Source organism: Canis aureus, chromosome X (assembly GCF_053574225.1).
Source record: "Canis aureus isolate CA01 chromosome X, VMU_Caureus_v.1.0, whole genome shotgun sequence".
Taxonomy (NCBI): domain Eukaryota; kingdom Metazoa; phylum Chordata; class Mammalia; order Carnivora; family Canidae; genus Canis; species Canis aureus.
Genome location: NC_135649.1, coordinates 118,165,430 through 118,191,723, shown reverse-complemented (window position 1 = coordinate 118,191,723; position 26,294 = coordinate 118,165,430). Strand labels below are relative to the sequence as shown.

General features: G+C 49.0%; 1 protein-coding gene across 3 annotated transcripts in view; it reads left to right on the top strand.

The window, feature by feature from the left end:
- Positions 1 to 26,294, top strand: part of TBL1X (transducin beta like 1 X-linked) — a 211,967-nt gene that overhangs the window by 74,063 nt on the left and 111,610 nt on the right. For all 3 annotated transcript variants that reach the window (XM_077888299.1, XM_077888298.1, XM_077888300.1), the window contains one exon: positions 3,664 to 3,737. The gene's annotated coding sequence lies outside the window, so the exon portion shown is untranslated. The remainder of the gene's footprint in view (positions 1 to 3,663; positions 3,738 to 26,294) is intronic.

The following is a 26,294-nucleotide window of genomic DNA, read 5'->3' as shown; positions in this document are numbered from 1 at the left end:
ATTGAATCAGAAGATTGTGGACAATGCTGCATGAATTCCCAAAGGATAGAAAGAAACAAAAAAACCCAAAAACCTAAGGAAATAAGAAACAGATGCAATTAGTAACCCCAGGAAAATAAAAGGGTTGCATAAGAAATGAATCATAATCATACTATATTGCTTGCTCCTCAGCAGTGCCCGTTCCACTGCCAAAATAGTATCTGTCAGATACAGATTTTTTTAAAAAAGATTTATTTATTTATTCATGAGAGAGACAGAGAGGCAGAGACACAGGCAGAGGGAGAAGCAGGCTCTTCACAGGAAGCCCGATGTGAGACCCCATCCTGGGACTCCGGGATCGCGCCCTGAGCCAAAGGCAGATGCTCCACCACTGAGCCACCCTGGCGTCCCTCAAATACAGGTTTAACCAAAAACTATTAGACTATTAGGAAAATGGTAGGGTGAGCAAGGATTGAGGATGGAATTTAAATAACCAGAATCCTCATTTATGTGTGAAAAAATCAAGTAATATCTAAAGCTGATAGGGAATATTACAAGCAGATTATTTAGAAACATGGAAGTCATCCTGAGGGTCACTGCCAATAATACAAACAGTTCTGAGATTTGAAAATTGTTGCTTTGGGAAGTAGAATTGCGGATAGATGGTGCTATAAAAAGCTTGTAAGTAAAAAGAGGAGTCTTTTTGCCTCACCTGTAATTTACTTTTATTATTGGTTTTGAAGATTTTATTTATTTATGAGGGACACACAGAGAGAGGCAGAGACACAGGCAGAGGGAGAATCAGGCTCCTTGTGAGGAGGACGATGCGGGACCTGATCCCAGGACGCTGGGATCATGCCCTGAGCTGAAGGCAGATGTTCAACCACTGAGGCACCCAGGTGCACCTGTATTTTACTTTTTTTCCCCCTAAGATTAATTAATTAATTAATTAATTATAGACAGAGAGAGAGAGAGAGGCAGAGACACAGGAGGAGGGAGAAGCAGGCTCCATGCCGGGAGCCCGACATGGGACTCGATCCCGGGACTCCAGGATTGTGCCCTGGGCCAAAGGCAGGTGCTAAACCGCTGAGCCACCCAGGGATCCCCTACTTCTTAAAACAATGTACCTGCATTACTTTGAAAGGAATAAATGTGGTTTGGAACATGAAAGTATACAGGATGTATCTCCTGTAAAATTAGAGAAACTTTAGTGTGGTTGACCTTGGCAGTATTGATATTTGGGCCAGATAATTTTTTTTTGCTAAGAAGGGTAATGCTGTGTGCTGCATCCCTGGCTTTTCTGGAGGCCCAGAGCATTCTTCCTCCGGTCCTGACAACTAAAAATGTCTCCAGACATTGCCCAGTGTCCCCTGAGAGACAGCCCCATTTGAGAACCACTGATTTAAAGGATTTAAAATCTGTTATTGAATGAATCATCACCATACATAAAAATGCTATTCAGTGTTGTAATGGAGGAAACAACAGCTTCATTACATAGAACTCGAACCTCATAGCAAATGAAGTGCTCAGAATTCTCTGGCTCCTCAGGCCAGTACCCGGCTTAGCCTCTGGCTCTTGGCCCGGTTAATTCAGGGTTCCCTAAAAAAAGAAAGGACTCAGAAGGAAATTGCAGCTTCTCTGTTATGCTCAGTGGCTTCTGAAAACATATTTTGGATTTTTTGCGTTGTTTTCATGATGGTACAACTTGAATTTCTCTGGGGTGCAAATGTTAATCATTATGGCCACTTTGGGAAAATATAGCAGCCTTAGGATATAGTTCTGTGGTCAGTGGGCTGCAGGACAGACAGATCCATCCCCCCCTGCCCAGCATTCTTGTGCACGTTTCTGGTTCACTTCTTTGCAAGTGTTTTCCCTTCGAATTTACAAGGGAAGTCAACAGGAAAATGGTTCCTCAGATTTTTTCATGTGTGGATGAAACCTCATAAATAATTTAATACCCTCATTTCACAGCCGAGGACTCTCTGGTCCAGAGAGAGTTTCTTATAATTAATTAGGAGCAAAGTGAGGCCTGTAAACCTGCCCTTCTTTTTTCCCCCTTTCCTTTTTTTATTTTTTATTTATTTTTATTTTTTAGTACAACAGTATTAAAAGTGAGACTGCTGCTGTGGAATGAAGACAGAGCAGGGTAGGGCAGTGGACCGGCCATCTGGCACCTTGTGTCAGCATTTCACACAGTGCAGGGCTCTGAGCGTCGGCTGCCAGGGGCATGAGCCCTTGTTAGCTCAGAGAAAATGAAAAAAGAGAACTGGCTGGCTCAGCGGGGGGCCCTGGCTCCTGCCTGGGTGGACCTGTGGGTTGGCTGCTATTTCGGGGTCACCCCTGCTGGCAGCGCGCCGTCTGTAGGGGCATCTTGCGCAGGTGGCCTCCTCTCCCCTCTGCTGGACGGGGCACCCGTTCTCCCCGCTGCCTGGCGTCCCGGCACTCTGCTGCCCACACGCCCTCTCCCCGAGCACCCCAGGAGCATCACCTGACGTTTTTAGCAACCTCGTTGCTCTCTGGCCTACGTTTGTGGCCTCCAGCACCACTCAGGCTGCAGTTCCCTTCTCTTCCTCCTCGCCTGACTCCATGGGCCTGTAGAAATGCTGCTGCCTCCAGGAAGCCTCTCTAGGTTTCTTCCGGGTGGTGAGCAGGGGCAGAGGAGACCGTGTGGTTTCTTGCCATCTGCTGTCCTTGTCGTCCATGTTTCATGCTCCTCTTTCCAGCTGGCACTGCGAGCCACCAGTGGGTCTCTACCAAGCAAGAGCTTCTCTGGATTTCGTCCTGAGCATGATAGGAACCCCTGAAGGGGGTGTTTTTTTTTTTTTCTTTTAATAGCTGAATGATCAGATTTTCTTTTCTCATTAACTGATGCTGGGTGAAGAATAAGGCATCGTTGGGCCTGTGTAGGATCACTTTCCTTTCCATGGGCTCTCAAGTCCTCTGGGACCTGGGACCTGCTATTACTCACCCAGCCCACTAGACCTCCCTCTTGCCAAGGTCATTCTCACCACAGGATGTTTGCACTTGCTGGCGTCTACAGTCTGGCCTCCCTGTCCCCCATTCAGATGCTCTCTCCTCCAAGAGTCCTGCCCCAGGCCCCGCTGTATACTCCTTGCCCCTGGTCCCTTCCTCTTCCACCACCAACTGGAGTTTCCGTAGTTCTGTCGTCTGAAGTGGGCCTTGCTGTGCGTTTGCTTTCTAGTTAATCGTCCCTGCTCTTCCGTCACCAGGCTCTACCCCCGCTTGCACTGCCAGGATGGGTACGTCCTGCAAGACCAGACACTACGTGTCCCTAATACCAGAGCAACACCCAGCACCGTTTGTGTTTCCTGCAAGACGGAGCGAGTCGTGGTTGTCAATAAAACTTGCGGAGTCGGGCTGAGTGTAGAAGTACCTGTATTTTCACTTGGCGTGCTTTTGGGGGGAGGGGGTGTTAGGATCGTAATTGGTTGTGAGATAAACTTTGGAGCAGATTTGTGTGAGCAGTTTCATCGTGCGCTCTAAGTCGAGAGCGAAGCCTGGGGTTCACCGATGGTGCTCGTGTACCGGCTGACGTCGCAGACGTTTCCCTTTTGTCCCATCTCTGGTTCCATATCCTCTGCTGGCCCGTGGAACGGTCATCGGTACACTTGAGGACGTTTGCATGGACACGTTGGCCTTACTCTGGGTGTTTTTCATTACCAGGTAACTGAAGACCGAAAACAAGCCCAAGAAGAAAGCCTCGAAGGAAGGAGGGATTTGCCTGCATTTGGCTCTGAGTAAGTGAAGTTGTACCATGGATTTCTTATTATGTCATAAATATCCTGTCAGCCTCTTCAGATTTTCTGTGCTTAAAAATTAAATGTCAAAAAAAAAATTAAATGTCACTGTATTGGCCGTAAGTCCTGGAAATGGTGATTTCTTAAGGTTTCTTGTAACAGGTAATTGTGCTAGCAAGAAAATGCTGTGCATCTGCGTGGCACAACTTCTTTCCTGTTTCGCTTCCGGGAGCCGGAAATTTTCGAGAAGAGAAATGGAGATGATTATTAAAATGTGTGTGCTTTGGAGAGGAGGAGCAGCACTTCTGTTGTTCTTTCCCATATACAGTTGAGGTGTTTGTCCCTAGAAGGCTGCTGTTTATACAAACCAGGGCTTTTGACTCTGTATCTGCCACAGGCTCCCTCAGGCTTGTCTGTTCTTCCCAGTATGTGTTTGGGACATGACAGGCCACCCCGGCCAGAATTTTCCAGAACGACCTCCTTCGGGCCCCGCCGGGGTCGCGCGGAACGGGGCCTTAGGGGCTCCGGAGCCGTCACGGTGGCCGCAGCTGCAGAGCCGGGCCCCGCGTCCAGAGCCCTCGGGTGACAGCTCTTCCGTCCCCGGACGACCCTGTGGAGCCCGTCCCTCCGGAGCATGCTGCGGGCCCAGCCGAGGCGCGGCTGCTGTGGGTGGTTCCCGGGTCGCCCGCACGCGCGTGTCCGTGGGTTTGCCCGGGCCCGGGCGGTCCGTGTAAACAGGGTCACACGGGGCACGATCGCGGCCGTCTTGCGACCCCCCGCATGACACTGTCGCGGTCCCCGCACGTGGGGGGCGTGTGCATCCTTCCTTCTCACCAGATGCTGTTCCGTTGTATGAATAGGCCACGTTTTGTTTATCCGTTCATCAGACGGTTCGCACGGAAGCTGCTTTTCTGAATTAACCTGAGGCTCCCGAGAGTTTGCAGAAAGAGCCCCTGAGATCCAGAGTACCGGCTCCTCCTGCCCGTCCTGAGGGCATCTTGCCTCCCCATCCTGCGACACTGCTGTCTGAGGGCGAGGTGGATGCTGGCCTCAAGTGCAGACCTTCCCTGGATCTCACCAGTTTGCCCGTGCACGTGTGTGTGTTTGCATGCACGTGTACACGTGTGTTGCGTGTACACGTGCATGCAGCCACTGCCATCATCTCCCCCGAAACTGTGGCCTCACCAGCAGAGCTCCCCTTGCCACTCCTTTATGGCACCGTCTCCAGCTCCTGGCAGCCCCCGGTTCTCCATCTCTAGAACTGGTCATTTCGAGAATGTTCCATAAATGGAATCATATGGCATCTGGCCTTTGGAGACCACCTTGATTCACTCTGCCTAAAGCCGTTGCGATCCATGCACGTCATGGTGTCAGCAGCTCGTGCCTTTTCGGTGCTGAGCAGTGTCCCGCTGCAGGGGCATCCAGGGCCTCTTTGTCCGTTCACTCGGTACAGGGCGTTTGGGCTCTTTGGGGTGCGGGGACAGGACGAGTCGAGCTGATGTGAACATCGTGCACGGCTTTGGTGTTCTAAGTCCCCACTTTTGTTCCTCGTGTGGTCCTGTGAGATCCGTGCCATTGCAGGTGTCCACTGACCGGACAGGGAAGGGATGGCACAGGCAGGCCCTGGGCCTCCCGGGTCCCCCCGGGGCAGCACCCCCGAAGCCCGTGAACCGCAGCCCCCTGGGGGGTGCAGCCCTGCTGCCAGGCCTTCTGCCTTCGGGCCCGTGGATGTGGATACAGACCCGAGACCCGATATGCAGACTGAGGGCTACTGGCCATGCCAGGGGGTGCCCATGGGGCGCCGAGCCGTGCCACCCGGGATGATTGCCTTCGTGGATGACACAGACCTGCCGCCGGAGGAGCAGAGCCCAGCGACATGTCGAGCTGCTTCCCCATTGGGGGACCGTCGTGTACGGGGCCGAGGCGGCTCGGGGAGGCAGCTTCCAGTTCTCTCGGCGGGGCTGTGGCCCGGCGCGGGGAGCCCTGGGGGTGCCGTTAGCTGGCGGGGTTGGAGGCAGACCCCCCGGGGCTCTCCTGGGCTCGTGCCCGCCCGCCTGCAAGTGACTGGGAACCCTCGGACACCCAGCGTTTGCTCTCGGGCTGTATCCTGTTTGCCCAGCGCGCGCGCGCGTGTGTGTGTGACTCTAAACACCTGCTGTCTACTTTCTCATTTATCTCTGATTGCCGTCCCTTTGGGGTCTACATTACAGGATGGGTGACCGATCCTCGCCAGTTCCGTTTTTATTCTTACAGTCCGGGAAGGGCACAAATGGTCCGTCCAGGTAGTTGTGATCAAAGGGCGCCGTGGCCCGCGGAGTGGCACGTCGGAGCCTGAAGGATCGGTTCGTGTTAAAGTCGATTGGAGCCGGACGTCGTGGCAGGGACAAGACCGGGACTCCGGCCCGTGTCAGCCGGCTGGTGCGCGGGTTGCAGAACAACTGCCCTGCAGGTGTTTTCATACTAACTGGGTGAAGGTGGCGCCCCCGAGGGGTCTCCGAGCAGGCCAGGGAGGGTGGGTGGTGCTCACCTTATCAAAAGCAGTGAAGCTTCACAGGTGACCTTGCAGCCATAGCTTTTTGATTTAAAGGGGTCAATCCCATACGGATAATCCGATAGAGCAATTGCTTTCTGTGGTCTCCCGCGATGAAGAGTCCCTGATGAGTGCTATTTGACAACACGATTCAGCTTTTTGTTCCCCTTTTCGGTTTGCCGTGCTGATTTATTGAGTGTTCTTTTCTTTCGAGTGACATTTGTCTTCACCCGTTTTTGCAGATGCCGGGAGCACGCAGATGCTGCTGCCTCCGGGTTATCAGGAAAACGGCTTTCTTGGGAGAAGCTGGGTCTTCTTTTCTCTTGAGCCCAAGCTGACCGGGAGGGCCCACTCTCCTCCCAGCTAACACGTTGAAAGTCTAGTGGGTTCCTTCAGGGTAGAGCTTGATCACATGGGCATTAATTAAGTTCTTGATGAATTGAACTCAAGAACAAACTCTGGAAATGGTTTTTAGATTCTGGTTGTAACATGGCTAGGAAGGGGCCTCAAGATGGTGAAAGAATTCTTGGCATTTCTTTCATTTTTCACTACTTCTACCTCTTATAATTAATCAAAGTATGTTGTTTTTCCTGATGTTTGCTTTGTAAACATGGGCGGTTCCCAAAGTGTCTCTCAGGTTAGGACCGTGGTTGTCAACTGGGGTGTTTTTTCCCCCAGGGGACACTTGGTAAAGTCTGGAGACATATTTTTCAGGACGTTGAGTGTGTGTGTTGCGGGGGTGGATACTTAAATCTAGAAGGTAGGCCCCAGGGATGCTGCTAAACATCCTCTAGGGCACAGGACGGCCTCCCACACCAGAGGTATCTGGCCCAAATGTCAATAGTGCTGAGGTTGGCTGGTTTGGGACATGGCCCACAAGTTTGCATATGTAAAATACGGCCCTGTGTCTGGTTTCATAGTAGCTTGGGTGTGAAGCACTGTAGCGAGGAGCTAGACATGTTGGGCCTTCGACAGTGACTCCGATGCTCACTGTAACTATAAATTTGGAAAAGAATCAGGCTATAGACCTGGATTTTCTATTCCTGAATAATGTTTTTTTTTTTTTTTTTTGTATTAAGAAATACAGTTTTACAACATGATCATATGTATATTTCACAGGCATCAAATCGGGTTAATTTCATTTAATTTGTATAATCCATTAAGGAAAATAATTTACATAATTTGTGGTGTCTTTAGAGTCAGTAGCGATTCTGAATTTATTACTTAGAATTATTATGTAATTCTTCAAATCTGTATGCAAAATTAGCACATTTTTAAAAAAGATTTTTTTTTAGAGTGAGCAAGAACCTGAGTGGGGGGAGGGGCAGAGGGAGAGGGATGGGGCAGACTCCACGCCCCGCCCTGTACGGAGTCTGACACAGAGCTCCATCTCATGACCCTGAGATCATGACCTGAGCCGGTATGAAGAGTAGGACAAAATAGCGAATTTTGACATGAAAATAGTCCCCTGCAGAAAGATCATGCCTTTACTTAATACCTATCAAAGTCAGATTTTACAAAGAATTCTTTTTTATCGTGATAAAATACACATCACGTATAATTTACTGTCTTAACCATTTTTGAGTTTCACCTCAGTGTCATTATGTTCACATTTTTGTGCAGCTCTTTCATCTTTCATCCCAAACTGAACCTCTGCCGCATTAAACACTGACTCCTGATTCCTGTCCCGCAGCCCCTCGCTCCCACCATTTCATTTTCTGTCTCTGCGGATTTGCCTTTCTAGGTACTTATATAGGTGGAATCACACAATTTTTGTGTCTGGTTTATTTCACTCAGTATCATATCTCTGAAGTCCATCCATGTGGTAGCGTGTGTCTCCTTCTTTAGGCTGAATAAAATTCATTCTCTGTAGAGACCACATTTGGTTTATCTGTTCATCCATTGTTGGGTGGTTGAGTGGTTTACAACAAATATTTTAAAGCTGGATCCGCTGTGTCTGGCTCATCACTGCTGTGTAGACATAGCTAGCAAGCGGTTCTGGGTTCTGGTGGTGAAATTGTGTTGTACCCACGCAGAGACTGGCACAGCTTTCCTCATGCACATCCTCAAGTGCTGTTAACACAATATTCTACTATTTTACGAACTACAGTTGACCCTTGAATAACATGGGTTTGAACTGCGCAGGTCCACTTAGATGCAGGTTTGTTTTTTTTTTTTTTTTTTTTTGTAAATACTGTACTGTACAGTTCTGTAAATCTGTTTTCTATATGATTTTCTTTTTTATTTTTTTTAAGATTTTATTTTTATTTATTGAGACACACACACACAGAGGCAGAGACACAGGCAGAGGGAGAAGCAGGCTCCACGCTGGGAGCCGCTGTGGGACTTGATCCAGGGTCTCCAGGATCACAGCCCTGGCTGCAGGCGGCGCTAAACTGCTGCGCCACCGGGGCTGCCCTGATTTTCTTTTCTTTTCTTTTCTTTTCTTTTCTTTTCTTTTCTTTTCTTTTCTTTTCTTTTCTTTTCTTTTCTTTTCTTTTCTTTCTTTTCTTTTTAAAGGTTTTATTTATTTATTCATGAGAGATGGGGGGGTGAGGGGGGCAGAGACACAGGCAGAGGGAGAAGCAGGCTCCATGCAGGGAGCCTGACGTGGGACCCGATCCCAGGTCTCCAGGACCACGCCCTGAGCTGAAGGCAGCGCTAAACTGCTGAGCCTCCTGGGCTGCCTCTGATTTTCTTTTTTAAAAAAATTATTTAAAGTGAACGAGAGGGTACACATAAGCGAGTGTGAGCAGAGTGAGGGGCAGAGGGAGAGAATCTCAAGCAGATGCCCCACTGAGCGCAGAGCCCAATGCAGGGCTTGATCTCACAACCCTGGATTGCAACCTGAGCTGAGATCAAGAGTTGCATGCCTAACTGACTGAGCCATCCAGGTGCCCTTCCGTATGGTTCTTGCTTCCTTGCTTGCTTTTTTCTCTTCTCTCTTTCTCTTTCTTTCTTCTTTAAAGATTTTATTTATTTATTCATTAGAGAGACAGAGAGAGAGGCAGAGACACAGGCAGAGGGAGAAGTAGGCTCCCCCTGGGGAGCCTGATGTGGGACTCGACCCCAGGACCCCTGGGATCACAACCGGAGCCAAAGACAAATGCTCAACCACTGAGCCACCCAGGTGCCCCTATATGATTTTCTTTTTTTTTTTTTTTAAAGATTTTATTTATTTATTCATGAGAAGACAGAGACAGAGAGAGAGGCAGAGATACAGGCAGAGGGAGAAGCAGGCTCCATGCAGGGAGCCCGACATGGGACTTGATCCCGGGTCTCCAGGATCAGGCCCTGGCTGAAGGCGGTGGTAAACCGCTGAGCCCCCCCAGGCTGCCCCCCATATGATTTTCTTAATGACATTTTCTTTTCTCCAGCTTACTTTATCGTCAGAATACAGTGCGTAATACATATCACGTACTAAACGTGTAAATGGAGTGTTTATGTTATTGTTAAGCCAATTGGTCAACAGTAGGCTGTTCATTTGGGAGGAGTCAGAGCTTTTATGCAGACTTTGAGCTGTGTCAGGGGTGGATGTCCCCATCTCCTGAATTGCCCAACGGTCAACTGTACTCTTCTGAGATGAGCTTTTATACATTTGTCCCCCCTGCCTCTTTATTCCCTTAGCTTCCAATGGAGTGAGCGGTAGAAGTATTTATTTTAAGCAGTAGCAGAAGCATCCAGAAAGGCACTCATACCCTCCCACTTCCTGCCATGCACTCTTGAAATGAGATCTCTTTCCTGCCTCCCTCGCCTTGTTTGCCTCTGGCCACTCTCTCTATGACATGTAACCGTCCCCACCTGTACCTGAATGGGCTTTCTTACACCACCACCCCCCCCCCCGCCCCGCCTCCTGGGACCTCACTCCTCTGCCATAGAATAAACTTTGGCTCTGTGTGCAAAAACCTTAGAGACATTTTGCGTTCAGCATGTTGAGATCTTTACATGGAAAGATTTTTCAGTTACTCTGAAATGAGGTGCCTGTAATTGCACACTGCTCGGTATCGGGGTCTGACTTTGTCCTGGCCTGTTATCCCCGTACTTTATCCTCAAGCAACTGCTGTGTGGTTTTTTTTGTTTTTTTTTTGTTTTTTTTTTTGTTAAGATTTCATGTACTTATTCATGAGAGAAAGAAAGAGACAAGAGACCTAGATGCAAGGAGCCGGATGTGGGACTCGATCCCAGGACCCTGGGATCACGCCCTGAGCTGAAGGCAGACACTGAGCCACCCAGGCGTCCCGCAGCTGGTGTTTCTTTACCCGAGTATCTATTCAGTTGCAATGAGTTTCTGACTTTAATCACACACAACAATCAGAATGGATTTCTTTGACATTTTGGTGCAAAGTAGGACAGCAGAACTGCTATTGATTTATCTGTTTATTTGTTCAGCAGGTAATGAGTTCTTCCCGAGTGCTGGGTACTAGGGATGGAGCGGGATGTTGTTTGTGAGGGCAGCCACCGCCGCAGGGACTTGATTTGATTTTTTTGTTGTGGATGATGAAAATGTCAGGAGCAAGTGTGGAGCTCATTGAGGTAGTTTAAAGCCTCAGTTACAGAATCTGTAGCATTTTTTTTTTAAACATTTTATTTATTTGAGAGAAAGGAGGAGGGGAGAGCACAAGCAGGGGGAGTGGCAGGTAGAGAGAGAGGGAGAAGCAGACTCCCCTTTGAGCGGGGAGCCTGGACTTGGGGCTCGATCCCAGGGTCCTGAGATCACAACCTGAGCCAAAGGCAGACGCTTAATGGCGTGAGCCACCTCGGTGCTCGTATCTGTAGCAATTTACCTTACTTAACAAAGTGCTCTAGTGGCATTTTAAGTTATTCAAAATGCACGTCTACTTTTTTATTTCAAGCTAATGAAATGAGACACTGTCAACCACTTGTTTTGTGAATCTAAAGAAAAACTTCCTCTGTAAGGCAGGTCTTCACTGCTGGAGGATTTTTCTGGCTTAGATAGTGGGTTGCATTTAATCTCTGTTTTATATTGCTGATTAATTTTAAGTAGGACTTAAATTTCAATTTATGGTTTCTTTTTAAAATTACATTATTGGGTGCTTTCATGATTTCATTAAAAAAAAAAAAACCTTCCTATTGGAAGGCACCGCATTTGACAGCAGTAGGGGGGGCAGGGTGTTTGACCTTTAATATTTTTTTTTTACATCTCCTTTAAAGACATTTTTTTTCTGTGTGAGCACACAGCGTTTGGTTTTCAAAATCCAGATTCCTCTAACTCCCAAATTTTCGTTGCAAATACCACGTTTGCCGCTGAGTTCTTCTCCCAGTGTTTAGTGCCGTAGAATATTGTCATTTTGTACTCTGAAGCTATTTGTCTTTGTCAGAGGATGTAGGTGGAATATTAATCTTGTATGAAATTCAGATAAGCAGGGAGCAGATGGATTTATGGCTCTTGAAACCTCTAAACTCTACAGCTGTGGTGAGTTGTTAACCTACGAATAAAGAAATTCTGGAGTGTGGCTAGCAAGGGCTGGCGCGACCAGATTGGCACAGAATGCATCACCCTGCCGGGGAGAGTGGTCTTGAGCCCCCTCTCCCCTGGTTTGGTGTTGACACTCTCCTACTGTGTTCTGGGCTTTCTCTGAGCGAAGGAGGAATGCTAAGATGTGGGCTTCGCGGGAGTTTCCTGGGCTGCAGGCAGAGCTACCCCACAGCCCCGGGAGGCTTTGGGGGTCCCAGTAGCAAAACAGGTTCCCGGGTCTATTATATCTGCAGAGGCTGAGGAGAGTGTGCACCCCAGGCCCTGTGTCAGGCAGCCACAGGTAGGAGCAAGAGAGGCCCAGCGTAGAGAGGACCTGTCCCGGCCGGCATCTTAGAACACGCAGCCTGTCACATCTAGTACGACTTCATCAAGAGGACGAAAGCACATGCAGGTCCTAGTAGGGTGCACTGGCCCTTGTGGGGATTTCAGCGATGGCAGTGAGATGACCGCATCTGAGGATCATTCTTTTAGACTTGAGCTGATGGCCAGAGTGCAGCACAGAAGGTGCCTGATGCTTACAAGAAGGTGTGCTTGGTGATTTGCCTCTCACACCTTGGCTGGGACGCCCTTGATGTAGGATGATGGAGGGAGGGGCCTCGGGTGAACTGGGAGCACCTCACTGCCCCGTGTGTGTGTGACAGTCACCAGCAAGAAAGAAGTGAGTGTCCTGTCTAGAAAGTGCAGAATCAGTTTTGCAAAGAACCTCAATTTTATTTTTTATTTTATTTTTTTAAGATTTTGTTTATTCATGAAAGAGGCAGAGGGAGAAGCAGGCTTCCTGCAGGGAGCCTGAGGTGGAACTCGATCCCAGGACCCAGGATCACAACTTGAGCCAAAGCAGATGCTCAACCATTGAGCCGCCCAGGTGCCCCAAGAATCTTAATTTTAGAGTATTTTCTGTATGCGCAAAAAAACCCACAATTCTCCATAACAGGGACTCCTCATTTCTTCCTCTCTAGCCCCTGGCAAATGCTAGTCTGCTTTCTAGCCCTATGGATTTACCAGTTTGGGACATTTCATTAAACAGAATCCTAGAATGCATGGCCTTCTGTGACTTGCTGCTTTACTGGGCATCATGATTTCAAGGCTTTGCCATGTTGTATTGTGTGTCAGTGCTTCATTTTGAACTTTTCAGAGCCAGGTAATGTCCCTCCATCGTATGGAATGACCCCATTTTCTCTATCCATTCATCACTTGACAGACACTTGGGTTGTTTCCACTGTTTGACTGTGGGAATGATGCTCCTGTGAACGTTCTAGTACTGGTTTTTACAGGGATGCCTGCCACCTAGGATCGAGAGGACCCAATGAACTGTCGGGTATCAAAATAATACAGGAAAGTTTTAAAGAGGCAAATATACATTTTAAACATTATTTTTATTGGGGAGCTTGGGTGACACAGCCGACTCCTGGTTTCTGCTCTGGTCATGATCTCAGGATCATGGGATTGGGTTCTGCACCAGGCTCCACGCTCAGTGCACAGTCTGCGTAGGAGTCTCTCTTTCCTCTCCTCCTTGGCTCTCTTCTTGAAAATAAATAAATCTAAAAAAAAAAACCCACGTTATTTTTATTGTTTTAGGTTCTATGTGAGGTAAGTGTACTTTAAAATGTGTTGTGATGTTCTTGCCCCGCCAACTCTCCTCAGTGGGTATCTGTTCACATACTCATGCCTGAATGTGCTCTGTTCAGGAGTCAGGCTGGGTCTGTATCTCCATATTTCAGCAGATACAGAAGTACATGTCAGGTGTGTGTGTCTCCATATTTGAGCAGATACCAGGCGTACATGATGAGATGAGGCAGGTCATTTAGACAGGTCCACACATCTCGCTTGGATGAGTAACTATAGTCAACCATGTTCCTTTTGCCCAAATTTGCAATTTTAGGCCAATCAAGTGTTTTCTAGGTTCATACTTTCTCACTTATTGCATGTACATTTAGAGTAAATGTCTTCTCGCATGAATATGTTCTACACCTAAAACTGTTAATGACGTCCTATGTTAAATATATTTCAGTTAAAAAAAAAGTTCTTAAAATTATGACTTTAAGGTCAAGTAGTCAGTTTGTAGAATGGCCAGGGCTTTTTTTTTTTTTTTTTAACTCTTTGACTAGCATGACTTTTCTTAAAGAAAGGGAATTTTCCTTATTTTCCCAAGCATAGAACCTCCAGTGTACCTGGTGTTAGTTTGAATATGTGCACTAGTTAGTCATTCTTGCCCTGAGGTCTTCAAGAAGCATACCTGGGTGTTAGAACAGTAAAGAACTTCTTAGATAACCTGGAGTCGCTTCCAGCAGAACTTTCTGTGTCGAGATCGAGCTGTTCGTATCCGTGTTGCCAGTGGAGTAGCCACCAGCCACACGTGGCTCTTGATCACTTGAAATGAGCCTGCTGTGCCAGAGGAACTGAATTACAGGTTTTATTTAATTTTAGTTCATTTAAGCATAGAGGTAGCCACATATGACCAGTGGCTGCCCTGCTTGAAACAGAGAAGATGGTTCAAGAGCCTTATTTGATGTCTGAATGCAGTGAGGCTGGTGACGGTGGTAGGAGACAGGACACGTTTGTGGAAGAGCCAGACAAGCTAGGTCTTTATTGTGGTGGGTAGCTGGACACCGGTGTGGAACCTAATTAACCCCTTGAGAACAGGGATTCTCTACGTGGGTAATTTGCATTCACCTCACCTCCCCTGAACATCTAGCAGTTTCTGGAGGCATTTTGGATGGTCATAACTCAGAGGAGGGTGCTCCTGGCATCTGGGGGGGTGGGGGTGCGGAAGACCAGGGATGCTGCTCAGCACCTTACAGTGCACAGGACAGTTAACCAGGAATGATTTGGACCCAAGTATTAACAGTGCCATGGTGGACAAAGCCTGCTTTTAGATTCACAAGGCTGGCCTGGTCCTTGGTTATGATTTAGACAGCTGCAGACCCGTCTCATGAAGGGAGAGCTGGAGCTTGCTCATGGTGCCAGGGCTCAGCAGACATGCAGCCTGGTGATGCCAAAGCAAGGGCAGGAAGCCAGGCATCCGCCTCTGCATGGCTTGGACACCCAGTGCAGGAGTAGACAGTTGATGTTTGTTAGGAGGCAGAGCGGTGACACAGCAGCCGTCCTGTGTTCTTCAACGTCCTGGTGTGTGTTGCTAAGTGAGAGGAGGAGCAAAACTCCCTGCTTTTGCCCTGTGTTCTCTCAAATCCAGTTTAGGGAAAACTGACCCTTGACTCTGCCCACCGATGTTCACCAGCATCATGAAAGGTGCCTGCAGTGCCCAAACACATCCTCATCACTTCCAGGTTTGCTTCCTCACCTCTCCAACATACTTTGAAAGCATTTGGAAAGGTCCTCTTTTGCAAACCAGTCTTGCAATATTTGGCAGAAGCAGAAACAATTCATTGGAGAATTGCAAGGGAACTGTGACTTCCTGTGAAGTGCCCTGATGAAATTCGTAAGGGTGCTAACCCGTCAGCCTGCCCCCCAGCACACACACCGGTTGGAGGTGGTCACCCACTTCCCGGGTCCCCAAGACCCCCCACCCAAACCAAAGTGCCATGCTTAGAGGTGGCCCCGATGCTGAGAAACACGAATTGTCAGCATCGTAATTAGTAACACACACACGTCTAAGTGTTGAAAGTGAAAATTGGACTGTGCCGAGCTGGAGCAGCAGAAGGGAAGCCCCAGCGATGGACGGCTGAAACGGGGCTCTGTTGGCCTTGCGATGCGGCAGTCAAACAAGTGCCGTCCTGTGCCCGAGTACAAACGGGTCGCCTGTGACGGGATGCAGGGGCGGCTCTGGCAGGGAGGCCTGCCCGGCATAATGGACTTGAATTGGCCATTTCTTTTCAGGATCCTGCACATGGTTGCAGCATCTATCATCCCGGGGAAGCTTGGATGGCTTGCCAAACAGATAATATTGATGGTTTAAAAAAAAAAAAAAGGAATTCATGATACTTCGATTCCATGAAAATGATTTTTATCCTATCTGCAAAAACCAGAGATGTAAGTAGGGCACATGTGTCAGCAACTTAATAAGACAGTTATCCAAGGAGTTAAATGGAAATCATTCAGAAAAATCAGCTCTCTGGCAAACCCGAAGCCCCAAGGGGATTTTGGATGTTATTTAATGTAAAATTCCTTGAAGCAAAGACTAGCAGGCATTATGTTGTGGTTCCAGGCGGGTTTTTTGTGTTTTTTCCCCCCTTAAATATTTGCGAATGTGTGAATTACTCTGTGTGCTTACCATGGGAAGTAAAACCGCAGGCAGGGGGAGGGAGGTGTCAGCTAAATTCCTTTTCAGCAGAGAATTGAAGCATCTCGTTACAACAGACTCTATCTCCACAACAACGTGATGCAAGAAGCTGTAACAGATCTGAAACGTGCCGCCTCCATGTCCACCAGCAGCGCGTTGGGAAACCCGCTCAAAGCCGTCACCGCAGCGCGGGCCTTGAACTTGGCTCCGATGGGAGCTTGTCGCCCCTGACTGTCGGGTAGCAGATGCATTGCTTCGGGGATTTTCACTGGGCCTCTTTTTTTTTTTTTTTTAAGATTTTATTTATTTATTCATGAGAGACAGAGAGGCAGAGACACAAGCAGAGGGAGAAGCAGGCCCCATGCAGGGAGCCCGACGTGGGACTCGATCCTGGGTCTCCATGATCCCACCCTGGGCTGAAGGCGGCGCTAAGCCGCTGAGCCACCGGGGCTGCCCATTCACTGGGCCTCTTTAATGGATTGGCCTTCACGGTCCTTGCACGAACACTTACCGAGAGAATGGACGGTTGGAACGAGAATGATGAGCTGGGCTCTGACCACACCCGTGAGCCGAGGAGGGAAGATTGGAAAGCGTGCCCTCCCGCAAGGCCGAGGGAGGAAGTGCCGGGGAAGCGAGGCGCTGAGCTACGGTTGTCCTTCCCTTCGCACAGCCCTCGATGGCCTCTGCGTCTGGGGATTCTGGATCCGGTGGCTTAGATGTCGGGATCCCCGTGTGGCCTCTCTGGGGGAAGATTCTTGGTTCCCACCGAGCCCTGTGGGAGACACAGGTGCACACTGGCGTGGAAGAGAAGTGGGTGCCTTGGGGAGGGATGCTGCCCTGCACCTGTGCCCTCTCCCCACACCCGCCTGTTGATCTCAGCACGTTACCCCTGCTGTGTTCTTCCCCTGGGAGGAGAGCGGGAGGAGAGCGGACGAGGAGCGCACAGCCCTTGGTCTCATGCGGGCTGTGGAGTGGCCGCCAGAGTCAGGAGCAGAGATGGCTGAGGGACCCTTGAACTGGGGTCCTGAGAGTCCAGGGAGCCAGGCCGGGAACGGGCTTTGATGTAAGTTAAAATCAGATCCGCAAACCACCATCCTTATTAGTGGCGGTATGGTCCTCCTTGCTGTTGGAAAAATAATTGCACCATCCATCTGGAGGTGCCTAGAAATTGCAACACAGTTAAGTTAGAAATCTTAAAGACCTCTTTCCTGTGAGGCCTGACTTTGTAATTATTCAAAATAATTCTTTTTTTTTTTTTTTAAACCTTCCCAAAAGGCCATCTGAGTGAGTCTGATTAAACTTGGATGCTTGCATGTCCACATGTTCGTTTCCCTTGGTCTCTTTGGTGATGATGATTGGTTCTACCATTTCTTGGCCACCAGGTTAAATTAAAAGGAGGCAGCATTTGTACTTTGTCCCAGAACATTCCAGGGATTGGGTTCTCCAGTGAGGAGCTTTCTAGGACTCTGGTTTTCACTGAAAGGGGATCCCCCCCCACCACCACCCCCAGATAACACTTGGCAGTGTCTCAAGATATTCTTGGTTGTCCTAAGTGGGGATGTGCTGCTGGCATCTGGTGGGTGAAGACTAGGGGTGCTGCTCAACACCCTACAGTGCCCAGGACGGCCCACCCCCAGAGAGTGATCCAACCCCCTGTGTCAGTGGTGCCAGGCTGAGAAGCCGTGCTTCGCGGTACTTGTCATTTGCCCAGCACTGCCGGAAGGGTTCTCCGCCAAAAGATGGTCTCGTGGGAGAGGGCTGAGGCCCAGTCCTGTCCAGATGTGCAGGTGTCCGAATTCTGAAAGGAAATTGGAAATGTGAGGGTCAGATCCAAGGAGAGTACTGCATGCAGAGCAAATCAGAGAGCCTGGAGAGCTGGTGGCGGCGGACTTCCAGCCCAGCTGAGTCCTGTTTCTCATTCCGTTTTTCATTTAGATTCTGCTGAGCTTTTTCCTGAAGGCTGTGGACTCGAGCCTGCCCCTCTGATTTCATTTCTTTCCAGTGCAATTTAGGTGAAGCTGGAGCAGAATGTTCCCTGAGGAGGGATTATGAGAATCAGGCCCGGCCTTTGCTAAATAAATGTATCAGGAAACTTCAACATCTTTACAAGAATGTGGCTAACCATTTCCCACAGCATCGTCGGGGTTGGAGGCCGTGCGGCAAATGGCCACAGCTTCCCTTGTACAGATGAAGTGGTGCAAAGGCTCCCCGCCCGTGCACGCACGGCCTTCATTACTGCTTCACAGCTACAAGTCTGTGTTTAAAGAATGTGTTCGTAGTAGCTCTAAGTGGGATCCTCCCAAGGTCCTATTGTTGGCCTTGGCGTCCATTACATTAATTAGGCCTGTAGGCCATCGCTGCTTTGCAGGCAGCGTGCCGATGCATCCCATTGGGAGCCTCACTCCTGAGGTGGTAACCTTGGCAGAGGGTGGTATTTTGAGCATGAGGCTTCCATTCTTTTCTGTTCCAGTGGTGCTGGTGGCTGCATGTAAGGAAGAGTCCCTTATTTTCATACAGATGCGTGTGTGTGTCCTCTACCCTGGTGATGATCTTCATGTGAACAGGCACAGAGGGAGGTGAGCTTCCTGAACGTAAGATCCATTTCAAGAAACTGGGTTGTGTGGTTGCCTGCCATGGGGCAGCTTGTAGCACCAGCCTCAGTGAGTGGGGTTCCAGTGGGTTTGTTGTTTCTCTTTCAAAGAGGGTAGTGACTAAAATTGGATATGAAAGTGGATTGCGTTGGCTAAAGATTGGGACGTGCGTTGCACCTGTCATTTCTGTGCTTGCCTGCTAGTCCTCGACGTATACACTCTTAGCTCGTCAAGGTGGAAATCGAGATCCTCGAAGCATACAGAGTATTTCATATATTTCCATGTACCCTGCACTGAGTTTCAGTCGCTGTCAATATCTGCCCCTCACTATTTTGTGATTTTTCGTAGGGCAACTTAAAGCAAATCTCAGACACCACATCATTTCACCCATCAGTATATCAGGATACACCTCTGACATAGGATTTTATGTACTTTCATATACACCCCGTGATACTGTTGTTATCTCTGGCCACCACTGGATGGCTCAGAACAATGGAATTTATTCTCTCACAGGTCAGAAATCCAAAATCACGGTGTTTGAAAGGTTGCTTCCTTCTGGAGGCTCTGAGGAGGACTCTGGCCCATGCATTTCTCCCCACTTCTGGTGGCTTCTGGTGATCTTGGCATGTGGCCGCATCATCCAGTTTCTGCTTCTGGCCTCATGTGGCTGCCTTCCATGTGTCTGTCTCCAAGTCTCTCCTCTCTCTTAAAAGATGGCAGTCATTGCATTCAGGGCCCACCCGGAGCCAGGATGACCTCAACTTAATTTGGTTCCATCTGTAGAAGACCCAATTTCTATTGAAGGTCCCATTCCCAAGTACTGTGGGTTAAAGCCTCACCATAAGTTTTCAGGGTACACGGCTCACCCCACTACAGTGATTGTGTGTTTATTCCCCTGGTCCACCTGCAGTGAGTTGCTCTCTGTTGACATCAGCTCCCAGAAGTCTTTGCTGGGGCATGGCAGGTTCATCGTACGAATGGTTGCCTCTGAGAGGTGCTCTTATCCACCGTGCTGTGCCTGTGAGGGAGGTGAGTGGTTTTCTCAGGGTCATACGTCTTGTGGACAACAGGGCTGGGTTGGCTCCAAATCCAAGGAGGCTGCTCATGGTTTGCAATGCAGGTTCATGAGAGATGTCCGCTTAAGTTGGTGGAACATCAACTATATATTACGTGATCCTATGTTTCGGTAAGGCTGTACATCCACTCCTTTATGATCGCGTAAGAAAGTTGTTGCTGCTTAAAAAAATACAGTAGCCCTCCCCCCGCCCTACCACCCCTCACCTTAACTCGTGATTCTGCTTTCTACAGTTTCGGTTACCCACGGTTGACTCTGGTCTGGAAGCAGATGGTCTGACAATAGGTCAGAAGGTCAGTCGTAGGCTGATGCGGTGTCATCCACCTTGCCTCCTGTCACCATGGGCATTTAGTCATCTCACATCCCCACAGGAAGGACGAGTGTAAGTATTTTGAGAGAGGGAGAGAGCCGAGAGCACGTTCCCATACGTTTGAATGCTATATATTCTTATAATTGCTCTTCTTTAGTTCTGGTTAATCTCTTACGGTGGCTGATTTACATGTCTAAGACCAAACATGTTGTAGGTACAGGGTTTGGCACTATTTGCAGTTTCAGGCACCCACTGGGGGGTCTTTGGATGTATTCCTCGAGGATGGGTGGGGGGACTACTCTACCATTTGTAAATGAGGGTTTTACATGTATTTTTAAGACTTTTGGTACGTATTTAGTGTATTTCTTTGTTTAAATATGCTAGACTCAGCCATTCTTTTCATTTATACACCGCCGACCAAGAACATCTGATGGAGGGTTTCTGTGGCTTGACACTTATTTTTCTTCCGTGATTGCAAACTGATGCTTGTAGATAAATGAATCTGTTGAGTTAGCGCTCCTAGCTCTTGATGATGGAACTAGAATGTGTTCATAACTTCAGGTCGTGTGGACTTTTTTTTCTTTATTTTTCGTTATAATTTTTTTTAGACTAATACTTTTAATTTTTTTAAAGGAGTTTTAGGTTTACAGAAATAATTTTGTTAATGGATGTTTTATTGTCAATGAACTTAGCCATCAACTTAATAATTTTTTAGTATCATTTTGAAATAGAACTTTTGTTACAGTCAGAATAAAAAGTACACAAAATCAAGCCATGATTAGGCATATTCTTTGGATTATTGGTAAGTGGACTAAATTCTTCCACTCAGAATGTGTTTTTTTTAGGGTTGCCTTTCTCCCTGATGAGCTGCCTGGACTCTTGTTCACACACACATCCCTTGACATTTATTTTTTTTTTAAGATTTTATTTTATTTTATTTTTTTTAAGATATTATTTATTCATGAGAGACACAGAGAGAGAGAGAGGTAAACATAGGCAGAGAGCAGGCTCCAAGCAAGGAGCCTGATGCGGGACTCAATCCCAGGACTCCAGGATCACACCCTGGGCCGAAGGCAGGCTCTCAGCTGCTGAGCCACCCAGGCGTCCCTAAAGATTTTTTTTACTTGAGACAGAAAGAGAGCACAAGCCAGGAAGGAGGCTCAGAGGGAGAAGGAGAAGCAGACTCCTTGCCGAGCAGGAAGCCCGATTCGGGACTCGATCCCAGGACCTGAGATTGTGACCTTGAGCCGAAAGCAGATATTAACCTATGGAGCCATGTAGGCACCTCATCCCTTGACATTTGAAGTATTCTCTGTGTTCTTGTCTAACTGCTCATCCATGATTAAACTCTAGACTTCATTTTTAAAATTGCATTTTAAAATATTTCCTCTTGGGAATCTATCCTTCAGAAAAGGATACAAATGAGCTGGCCATTTGAACTCTACACTATGAGCCAGATGTTAATTTTGGTATCCATAATGTTTAAGAATCATGAGGTAACCTTGCTATGGGCTTAAAGTATCTCTCCTAAGATACTTAGCAGTTACTAAAGGGACAACAGTAGTGACCACCAGTGGGGACAAAACCCAGCAGATCCAACACTTGAGCCAAGTTATGAGGGTTAACCTTGCCAGGAACAAGGCACAGTGACACCATGTTGCCCTGAAGAGGGTGCAGTATCACTTGTGTGCTATTCCTGCCCCAAATGCATCTCATCAAGAGAAGTATTAGACAACCCCAAACTGAGGTGCATTCCACCAAATAACTTCTTGCACTTATCCAGAGTGTCTGGATCTGACTGACAAGGAAGGCAAAAGCAACAGAGCAGAGCGGACTAGGGACTCTAGTGGAACGTGGGGTCCTGGATGGGATCCCAGATGGGTTGTGCAGGGGACTCTAGTTTGCTCCATCTGTTTTGATCATTGCTTTGTTTATGTCCAGTATTAACACAAGGGGAAGGCGGGGGGGAAGGGTATATGGGAACACTGTACCATTTCTGCAACTTTGTGTAAATTTAAACTGATTTCAAAATAGTTTTTTGTTTTAAAGAATCATTTTTTGATACGTCTTTATATGACTCATGCTTTGGTTGGCATCGCCTTAACTTTCTACAGTTCTGTTTCTTGCTAAAGAATGTGCATCAAAACCTTATCTTCATGTGACAGTATCAGCTGAGACGTTACTGAGTTTAAACAAGATGCCGAGGAGGTAGGACTAGTTTCCTGTTGGAAATCTGAACACTTACTGGTTTTTTAAGGAATTCGTTGTATAGTGTCTCTCTTTAGATGAAAGGCCACTCATGTTGAAAATTTTAAAAGATTTTTTTTTTTTTTTTTGCTTTGCTTTTTATGAGTAGTGCTGTTAGGGAGTATTCTGAATCTCAGATTTACATCACTGCTGTGCATCATTCTGCGTGATCTGTAGTCTTGTCTTCAGCCTCATGGAAGGGGCCCCTTTTCCCCATTCTTAGAAATGTAAAAGAAACCAGTGGGGAAAAGTTGCTGTTTGAATGTTGGTTGGCTCATCCCACAGGGCAGAGGATGCTCCGCAGGGCTGTGCCTCCCTCAGCGACTCCGCGGCTCCCCTCGAGTCGTGAGGGAGCGTGTGTGTTGGGGGGTTGTGAGGACAGTAGTGATGGAAAAGGGGAGTCAGAGCGGCAGTGACCCAGCAGTGACCCAGCATGGGAGACCCGGGACAGGTGGCAGAGGCTGCAGCAGGTGCAGCCTGGCGTCTGCCCTCCTGGCTGGGACTCTGTTACCAGGGATTCCTGCTCACTCCGTGTCCCTTGAGCAGGTGCTCCCTCCAGGTTCTTTTTTTTTTTTTTAAGATTTTATTTATTTATTCATGAGAGACACAGAGAGCGAGGGAGAAGCAGGCTCCATGCAGGCAGCCCAATGTGGGACTCGATCCCGGGTCTCCAGGATCACGCCCTGGGCTGAAGGCAGGCGCCAAACCGCCGAGCCACCAGGGATCCCCCGTCCAGTTCTAAGCCTCATTCTTGTGCTCTGTCAAAGAATAATATCTTTCTCCAGGCACCAAGGTGGCTCAGTCGGTTGAGCTTCTGCCTTCAGCTCAGGTCATGGTCTCGGGGTGCTGGGAGGGAGCCCCGCATCAGGCTCCCTGCTCAATGGGGAGTCCGCTTCTCCTCTGCCCCTCACCTTGTTCATGCTCTCTTTCTCTGTCTCTCAAATACATAAAATCTTAAAAAAGAAAAGAAAAGAAAAAAGTACCTTGCCCCTGATATCAACATTACATGCAGTTCCTCGTGGAAAGCACCCCGCGCGCTGCCTGCCCCTGGTGCTGCGAGCACTAGGCCGGTCTGGTGGTTTCTTCCGTCCTCATTCTGTGATGCGGAAGACATCCTTGAATTGCTCGCTCTGCTGTCCGCTTCCCTTTCCTCAGATGCAATGCTCTGTGTCCCAATTTACTGCTTTCCTTTGTCCCAGTCGATTTAAGCTATCTCTCAGTGTTGACATATTTAAATATTTTAAAAAATAAATCTTGTTATTCAGAAAAGTGTGTATTCATTCGAGGGTGATTTACTCTCTGCTTGCTCTGTACTGGTTATTATTGCAAGGAGCGGTGCTGGGGCTGGGGGCTGGGCAGTGGGCAGAGGCCGCCGAGCCTCCGTGCCCACTGGGGAGCAAGGCCCTGGGCCACCGCCTCCGCCCTGGAGGGAGGGAGGGCCGCTGATTGCGCATCCTCGGCTGGTGGTGAGGGGCTGTGAGGCTTCACCTGCCTGCTGGAGGTCGGAGAGGGGACAGCCGCGTGGGTCCACAAGTGCCCGGGAGGAGGTTTCCGGAACCCCGGGAAGGGCTTTCTGACCGCGAGGGCAGCGTGGCCTCCTCGGCGTGCCTGGGAAGTGGTCCTTTGGTGCAGGCGGGACACAGGAAGGTGCTCCGGGGTCGGGGGGGTGGGTGGGGGGGATCTGGAGTTCATTTGTCAGTGAGTAGAAGCCACTTGCTCCCCAGAACAGCTTGGGGTTTATTTTGGAAATCTAAACTACTTTGAATAGCAATATAAAATACATTGTCCGTGGGGCACGTGTGTTTTTTTAGCTGTTGATGCCCTTAAGTACCTGTGAAGTTCTATCTGTTGATGCCGTGTTTTTCCCTGGTCGCCGAGAGAGAGATCTGAACCCGTGGGCCGTGAACCTGTAGCAGATCGTGGGGCCACTAAGTAATTATAAGAACGCGCACGTTCGGTCACATTCTATATGCGGTAACACGTACCCATCGTTTTAATCGTCCATAAACGCGTAGTTCGTTGGTGTTAAAGTCCATTCATTTTGTCGTGCAGCCGACCGTCTATACCTACGACCGTGCCATCACCCTCCCTAGAAAACTGTCCCCGTTAGGCAGCAGCTCACTTCCAGCGTCCCCTCTCCTCCCGTCTCCGGGTTGCGCACCCGAGGTCCTCGATGCGGCTGAGATGCCACCGGATGGCCGCTTAGCATCTGGGGGAGCGGTAGGTACGCTGCCCACCTGGGGTCACCTGAGGGCCGCAGCGCACACAGCTCTGTCCGTGTCACACGTCATCTCGTGTGCTTCGCGGGCGAGACGGTTCCTGTCTCCGTTTCCATGCCGCCTGTCTTCACGCCGGAGTCTGGACAGGCCGATGTGGGGGTGTGGTGCGCCGCCGCTTTGGGACCTGGTGACGCGGGCACGGCGGGGTGGCTCACTGGGCTGATGCCTGACTCCGGATTGCGGCTCGGGTCTCGATAGCGGGTCCTGGGGTGGAGCCTCGCGCCCTCGGGCTCTGCGCTCAGTGCGAGTCTGCTGGAGACTCTCTCCCTGCCCTCCCCCTGCCTGCGCGCACGCACACGGTCTCTCTCAAATCTAAAAAAGTAAAATAAGCATATGAAGTTCTGGCACTGGAAGTGCGCCTGTGTGGCTGAGTCAGACCAAGTGAAGGCATGCATTCATTTATTCATTCATTTATTCATTCATTCATTTATTCATTCATTCATTCACCCAGCCACCATTCACTGACCTCGCACACAAGCCAGACATCGCGATGGGCCCTGGCTGTTGGTCAACTGACCAGCTGTACCCGGACGGTCTCCTGACGTGGGTTGGTTAGCTTCGGGGTGTACGTAGCTCAACGACCTCTTCTTCCCTGGATCTGTCGTTGTCTTTTCTTCTCCATGAATTCGTACATTCTGATTTCAAGTAAAAGGGTTTCACACTGTCTCTGTCTTAACCGGTGCCTTTTAAACCCATGTTTCTGTTTTGCATGACAACAGTCCCCCGCCATGAAAAAAGTGGAATTTAAGAGTGATTCATTGCCACCATTTGTAACTGATTTTCAAGTAGGACTTTGCTGGTTCTCTGGCACTTGTCATGCAATCATAAACCTCCTGTCCTGGAGGGGAAAATAAATGCATGTGTCTGTGGGGAGATGTGGATGGGCAGCTCTTTGGTGTAGGGGGTCTGTAGCCACCCCATCTTGGTGTTTAGGTATTGCTAGAAAATTCAGGCATGTAGGCATGAAGGTGATGAAAGAGTAGGCCGGGATTTTTCTGTGCTCTGTGTTGTAGAGAAATTGGGCACATTTCACACTTTTTAAATGGTGAAGGAATAGGAAGCACAATGAGAGGAGAAGGCTCACTCCTGACCCAAGGAGAGCTAGTCCCTCTTCCTTTCTTGGCACAGTCCTGGCTCCTGCTTACTCACCGACACATGAGCCCCAGAGCTCTGTGAGGCCCATGGATCTCCTTGGGGAGCAGAGTGTACACTGGGCTGAGCACAGTTGCCTCCCCGAAGTGCATGGAACACTCTCCAGCACCAAGCGGTGCATTCGCATGTGCTCTGTTTGTAAAACGTCCGGAGCGTCGGATGAATGGACAGCAGGGGTGCTGGCTCCTAAGGCTCAGCTTCTGGAACTCAGAGATACCAGGTGGAGTTCAGGTTATCCCAGGTGGTCCCCACCTTGACCTGCCATTGAGATCTTGAGGCCTAGTGGGCTGAGGTCTTGGGCCCGGGCGGGGTGAGGGGGGCCACAGGGAAGGCTTGCCCTCGTCTGGTCTAGGGCTGAGTCCTGGGTATCCGGGGGTGGAGGCTTGTCTCATTTTCTCCCCTCACCTGTCCTTCCCTGCCGGCCCCACACTCCCCTCCCTGCCTTCCTGGATCTCTGCCTCACACATACCCCGCCTTCCTGCAGCCCGCTCTCTACCCAGGCTTATCTTCTGCTCTTGCCCCCATGTCCTTCCCCTCCCTCCTCTCCAGCCACCCCCTCCCACCATTGCTTCCCATCGTCCTGTGTCCACACCCCACCTGGAGCTCATACCTGGAGCACCACCCCCAGCCCCATAC